The sequence below is a fragment of the Triticum dicoccoides genome, chromosome 4B, assembly GCF_002162155.2.
Source record: "Triticum dicoccoides isolate Atlit2015 ecotype Zavitan chromosome 4B, WEW_v2.0, whole genome shotgun sequence".
Classification (NCBI taxonomy): domain Eukaryota; kingdom Viridiplantae; phylum Streptophyta; class Magnoliopsida; order Poales; family Poaceae; genus Triticum; species Triticum dicoccoides.
In genome coordinates this window covers 29705204-29712111 of record NC_041387.1, presented here as the reverse complement: position 1 = coordinate 29712111, position 6908 = coordinate 29705204, and the positions used below count along the sequence as shown (strand labels likewise).

The 6908-nt window shown below is 47.2% G+C and overlaps 1 long non-coding RNA gene across 1 annotated transcript; it reads left to right on the top strand.

The window, feature by feature from the left end:
* Positions 1 to 207: 207 nt before the first annotated feature.
* On the top strand, positions 208 to 6908 carry LOC119294782. Its single transcript, XR_005143547.1, has 8 exons — positions 208 to 709; positions 4136 to 4188; positions 4998 to 5069; positions 5243 to 5299; positions 5612 to 5690; positions 5788 to 5878; positions 6166 to 6262; positions 6879 to 6908. It is a non-coding gene; the product is annotated as an uncharacterized LOC119294782 (long non-coding RNA).

The window sequence follows — 6908 nt, the reverse complement described above, 5'->3', positions numbered from 1 at the left end:
TCGTGGTCAATCTGGTCTTTGACTTTGTTTGGGCCGTTCGATGCTCGCTGCTCTCGCTGTTGGTTTTGACCGCGTGGTAACTTCACATGGTCAATGACGGGTGGGCTCTTGTCCCGTGCCTATTGGCTGGGTAAGCCGTTTTGAGGTGCAAGTGCGCCCTCTCCCCGCATGCCGCATGCGTGTCGCACCATTTGCGGGGGCGTGGGTAACCCTGCCATCGAAAGCCCCTCGGCCCAATCCAATCACCCGCACTCCACAACCCTCCCTCCCTCCTCGATCTCTCTCCCTCAGCCACCACAAACCCTAGGTCCTGCCCTTCTACCTTGCTCTCGACCGCGCCTCCTCCTCCTCCCCTTCACCATTCCCTCCAGCGGCAGGAACAGGGAGACAACGGCGGCGCTCGATTTGATCCGCCCCGCTCCCCTCCCTCTCCACTGCGCCTCGGCCTCGGCCGCCCCGTGCTCTGCCGGCGCCCGTCGGCCTCGATCCGGCCTCGGCAGGAGGAGCTCAGCCTCGAGACAGGAGGAAGGGAGCAGCAGGATACAGGAGCATGACCTTCTTCTCGCGCTGCAGCCGCCGGCCTTGTCCTGCTCGAGGAGGAGGAGCAGCAGGAGGGGCGCACCCAGCCACAAAGGTAGCCATCGTTGAGGGCTTCTTACACCTGAACCTCGATCTCCATGGTGCTGGCGTCCAGCAACTCGAGTTCAAGGTGCCCTCACTCCCCTCTCCCCCTCCCTACAATAACAACAACAAAGCCTTTAGTCCCAAACAAGTTGGGGTAGGCTAGAGGTGAAACCCATAAGATCTCGCAACCAACTCATGGCTCGGGCACATGGATAGCAAGCTTCCACGCACCCCTGTCCATAGCTAGCTCTTTGTCGATACTCCAATCCTTCAGGTCTCTCTTAACGGACTCCTCCCATGTCAAAATCGGTCGACCCCGCCCTCTCTTGACATTCTCCGCACGCTTTAGCCGTCCGCTATGCACTGGAGCTTCTGGAGGCCTGCGCTGAATATGCCCAAACCATCTCAAACGATGTTGGACAAGCTTCTCCTCAATTGGTGCTACCCCAACTCTATCTCATATATCATCATTCCGGACTCGATCCTTCCTCGTGTGGCCACACATCCATCTCAACATACGCATCTCCGCCACACCTAACTGTTGAACATGTCGCCTTTTAGTCGGCCAACACTCCGCGCCATACAACATTGCGGGTCGAACCGCCGTCCTGTAGAACTTGCCTTTTAGCTTTTGTGGCACTCTCTTGTCACAGAGAATGCCAGAAGCTTGGCGCCACTTCATCCATCCGGCTTTGATTCGATGGTTCACATCTTCATCAATACCCCCATCCTCCTGCAACATTGACCCCAAATACCGAAAGGTGTCCTTCCGAGGTACCACCTGGCCATCAAGGCTAACCTCCTCCTCCTCACAGCTAGTAGTACTGAAACCGCACATCATGTACTCGGTTTTAGTTCTACTAAGCCTAAACCCTTTCGATTCCAAGGTTTGTCTCCATAACTCTAACTTCCTATTTACCCCCGTCCGACTATCGTCAACTAGCACCACATCATCCGCAAAGAGCATACACCATGGGATATCTCCTTGTATACCCCTTGTGACCTCATCCATCAGCAATGCAAAAAGATAAGGGCTCAAAGTTGACCCCTGGTGCAGTCCTATCTTAATCGGGAAGTCATCGGTGTCGACATCACTTGTTCGAACACTTGTCACAACATTATTGTACATGTCCTTGATGAGGGTAATGTACTTTGCTAGGACTTTGTGTTTCTCCAAGGCCCACCACATGACATTCCGCGGTATCTTATCATAGGCCTTCTCCAAGTCAATGAACACCATATGCAAGTCCTTCTTATGCTCCCTATATCTCTCCATAAGTTGTCGTACCAAGAAAATGGCTTCCATGGTCGACCTCCCAGGCATGAAACCAAACTGATTTTTGGTCACGCTTGTCATTCTTCTTAAGCGGTGCTCAATGACTCTCTCCCATAGCTTCATTGTATGGCTCATCAGCTTAATTCCACGGTAATTAGTACAACTCTGAACATCCCCCTTGTTCTTGAAGATTGGTACTAATATACTCCGTCTCCATTCTTCTGGCATCTTGTTTGCCCGAAAAATGAGGTTGAAAAGCTTGGTTAGCCATACTATCGCTATGTCCCCGAGACCTTTCCACACCTCAATGGGGATACAATCAGGGCCCATCGCCTTGCCTCCTTTCATCCTTTTTAAAGCATCCTTCACCTCAGACTCCTGGATGCGCCGCACAAAACGCATGCTGGTCTCATCAAAGGAGTCATTCAGTTCAATGGTAGAACTCTCATTCTCCCCATTGAACAGCTTGTCGAAGTACTCCCGCCATCTATGCTTAATCTCTTCGTCCTTCACCAAGAGTTGGCCTGCTCCGTCCTTGATGCATTTGACTTGGCCAATATCCCTCGTCTTCCTCTCCCAGATCTTAGCCATCTTATAGATGTCCCTTTCACCTTCCTTCGTGCCTAACCGTTGGTAGAGGTCCTCATATGCCCGACCCCTTGCTTCACCAACAGCTCGCTTTGCGGCCTTCTTCGCCATCTTGTACTTCTCTATGTTGTCTGCACTCCTATCCAGGTATAGGCGTCTGAAGCAATCTTTCTTCTCTTTAAGCGCCTTTTGGACATCATCATTCCACCACCAGGTATCTTATCTTCGCTTCTCCTTCCCCTGGACACTCCAAACTCCTCCGAGGCCACCTTACGAATGCAAGTCGCCATCTTCATCCACACATTGTCCGCATCCCCTCCTTCCTCCCAAGGGCCCTCCTTAAATACCCTCTCCTTGAACACCTGAGCTACCTCCCCCTTGAGCTTCCACCACTTCGTTCTAGCGACCTTGGCACGCTTATCCCGCTGGACACGAATCCGAAAGCGGAAGTCAACAACCACCAGCTTATGCTGGGGTACAACACTCTCCCCACGTATCACCTTACAGTCTAGGCACGCACGCCTATCTTCTCTTCTCGAGAGGATGAAATCAATCTGGCTAGAGTGTTGGCCACTACTAAAAGTCACCAGATGTGATTCTCTCTTTCTAAAGAGGGTGTTAGCTACAATCATGTTGTAGGCTAGAGCAAAGCTTAAGACATCTTCTCCTTCTTGATTCCTGATGCCATAGCCAAAGCCCCCATGCGCCCCTTCAAAACCTGTGTTAGATGTACCCACGTGGCCATTGAGGTCTCCTCCTATGAAGAGCTTCTCACCAATCGGTACACTCCTAACCATGTCTTCCAAGCCTTCCCAGAACTCCCTCTTGGTGTTCTCATTGTGGCCTACTTGCGGGGCATATGCGCTGATAACATTGAGAACCAAGTCCTCAGCTACCAGCTTGACCAGGATAATCCGGTCCCCACGTCTCCTGACGTCTACCACTCCATACTTGAGGCTCTTGTTGATCAAGATGCCTACGCCATTTATGTTTGCAGCCGTCCCCGTGTACCACAGCTTGAAGCCGGTATCCTCCACCTCCTTCGCCTTCTGTCCTCTCCATTTGGTTTCTTGTACGCAAAGGATATCAACACCTCTCCTCACTGCTGCATCAACTAGCTCCCGAAGCTTCCCTGTCAGAGACCCTACGTTCTAGCTACCTAAGCGAATCCTCCTAGGCTCGGCTAGCTTCCTTACCCTTCGCACTCGTCGAGTCAAATGCGAAGACCCTTGCTCATTTTCCACTACATCCGGGCGCCGATGTAGCGCGCCACTAAGGATGCGACGACCCGATCCTCGCTCACTTGCCACCGTATCCGAATCAAGATACGGCGCGCCACTTGGGGGGTGACGGCCCGGCCCTTGCCCATTTTCCACCACACCCGGGTTCCGATGTGGCGCGTCGCTGAGAGGGTTACGCCCCAACGAAAATCTTTTGGGTTTCATCTCCATAAGAGTGGCTGAGTTTTTACGTTGGCTCGCCAAGCCTATCACAACCCTCCTCCTTTACCCGGGGTTGGGACCGGCTATGTTGAGACAACATAGGCGGAGTTCCCTCTCCCCCTCCCTGTTTGGTTCTTTTCGGCAGCCGTGGATGTGGTTTCCCCCTCACCCCTCCCTGTTTACTCTTTTTTGTTGGTGGATGCAGGGAAGGAGAGGAGGATGACGCCCAGACATGGATAGGAACAGCAGCAGCTCAAGGTCTTTTCTCCTCCACGCCTCCCTATGCCCCTCTCTTGTTTCTATGTGCTGATTTGTTCAAGGTTTGCTGTTTTGTTTGCTCCTACAGATGCTAATGTGGCTGCCATATCTGTGCCAAGCAGTGCCTGCTTGTATGACTTGTTGTATTCATCGTTATTATAACGTTGGTCAAGATTAGTAAGGCTTAGGAGCATTATATTTGAGTGGAATGAAGGGTACTTGGTGCTTTTACTATGTTATACGTACTTGATGCCAACTGAAGATTTAAGACTCATGAATAAGCTCAAGGGTAGAAAACTATGCTATAAAGAAATGATGTGAGCTTCAAAAAGGTTGGTGCGCCATCTAGAAAATGGAAACAGAAACATATTATATGCTTTTTGTATGCCAATCTGCCTCTAAACCAGCTAGGCACACCACTATAGAGAATCTGCACAGAGCACAATTACTTCTGGTGTATCATCCTATATGACTATAATAAGACTATATAGAGCATAATTTACATAAAAGGGCCTAGAGACATCCTTTGCTTGTTGACAAAAAAAATGTTCCAACACAGTTTCTCCCACCAAAAAATGAACGAACCTAATTCCATTATAGGGGATTACGTGCTTTGCTGCCCGAGCTGCAGCTGGTTATCCTCCGCCCTGTGTTGGATAATCTTAGCGAGTAAATCCTACCGTAACTCATGACTCAGGACCAATACAGGTAGATTGGTATAGTTCCAGTGCTTTCTTGCTGTTGTTTATGCTCTACACAATCTGCTGCAACTTCACAATAACATGCTGTTTGGTGTCCTGTTTCTGCAGAAAAATGAAGCAAGACAAGCTGGAGAAGCTCGCACGGACATCCAATTTCTTGTACCACTCAACTGAGCCGAGGTAATGTTTTATTTCCACAAATCTTCTAGAGTAATACATCTTTTGTTTCCCCTTCGCTTCCCATTCCTTTCCGATCTAGGCTGCCCACCTACGTTCGCATCTTTTTTTTCTCAGTTTTTACTTCTTGATTCTCCGGTTCTCTGATAATCTTATTTTGATTCCTCAACTTTTAGTTACTTGTGGAGACTATAAGAAGAATTTTTAGGAAGAGTTTGATCAAGAAGAGCAAGGTGAATTATATCTCTCTTGAACACAGTCACACCTATTCCTGCATTTTCGGATTTTTCTGTGTAGTAGATCACATGCATTGATTTTGTACTCCTCTTACCCACTGAGCAAAGCTACATTTGTAAATGAAGGTCTTAGAAGTTTTTGTTTTTACCTTTTGGTCTGATAGATCAGTATATGGTATTGGTCATGTGAACAGAGGCTGTCCGTTCTCCTTCTGATAGATCAGTACATGGAATTATTATGTACAGATGACCCTTCCAAGATGAATATTTGAGTGCTCTTGTTTGAATTTTTTTTGTTCACATGAGCAGGCTGACACCCATAGTTGTTTGGCATCAAATGCAGAAGATACACATCCTAAGATTGAAGCAATGCTACCTGAACCAAAGGGTTGTACGCCCACCATTAGTAATATTCCATACTATTCGTGTTCGTCAGATTCCAATAATTTATCCGGTCTTGCTTTTGACATAAAACACAAGTACAGGCAAAGAGAAGACGAGGTCGAACCCCAACACCGGAAGGTATCTTGGCACCAAACCATCATGAGGAGAAGGGGATGTGTTGATGTACATGAGGTGTTAATAAAGTTTCACATTCTTTGTTCTGGTAGATTTGGTGTGTTGGGTTGCCATGTTTGTTGTATTTATTTTCCTTAGATTGCTCTGGTGTTTTTGGTGCAAATTGACCAGGGAGGGCCTAAGATTTTGTCAAGTTTTTGTTAGGTTATTCTATGTATAGGACTGCGCTTCTATGTGTCGTTTCCTTCAAACTGTCATTGTAGTTCTATTGCTGTGCATACATGGGCAATAAATGCAAGTAATATAGTTTTGATGATGTCTGAGTGTATCTTGTGTATGTGCAGATAAGCAGCCCTGTTCAGAAGTGCTTTATAGAGGTCATGTAAGCTTTCTAGACATACATGTTGTTTCCAGTCTCTCTCGGCTTCCCCAATCCTAGAGGTAATAATATGATTTCTTTATGTTGTTTGCCCAAATTAAGAAGTGAACTTTTGCTGCATATTTGCTCGATCTGTGTCCTGTAAACTCTAAGCTTTCTAGGCGTTGTGCACGTGTATTTGTTAGTTACTAATATGAATTCTGGATGTTGTTTGCCGAAATTCAGAATTGAACTTTTGCTGTATATTTGCTTGTTGCGTGTCCTATAAACTCTAAGCTTTCTGGGCGTGCATGTACACGTGTATTTATTAGGTAATAATATGATTTCTTTATGTTGTTTGGCAAAGTTCAGAACTAAACTTTTGCTGTATATTTGCTCACTGTATGTGCTGTAAACTGTAAGATTGTAGGCGTACATGTATACATGTATTTGTTAAACTAACAACCTTATGACTACAAATACCATTTAAACAAACAGCAGCCCCTTGTTCTATGGAACACCTATTTTTATTTCCAAGCAAGCCCCATTTTTTTGCAGTTGCAGCCACCTGATCACTAACCTGAATGAGTAGACATTATTTATGGACTTGCCTCCTTTCACGTCTCCACAGATGCAAATTTTTTTCAAGCAGCCCTAAGGTAGCTTTTAAGATTGTTCTAAAAAAAGGTACTATTTTAGATTAAAGGCGGCCAAGGCCAGGGAGTACGA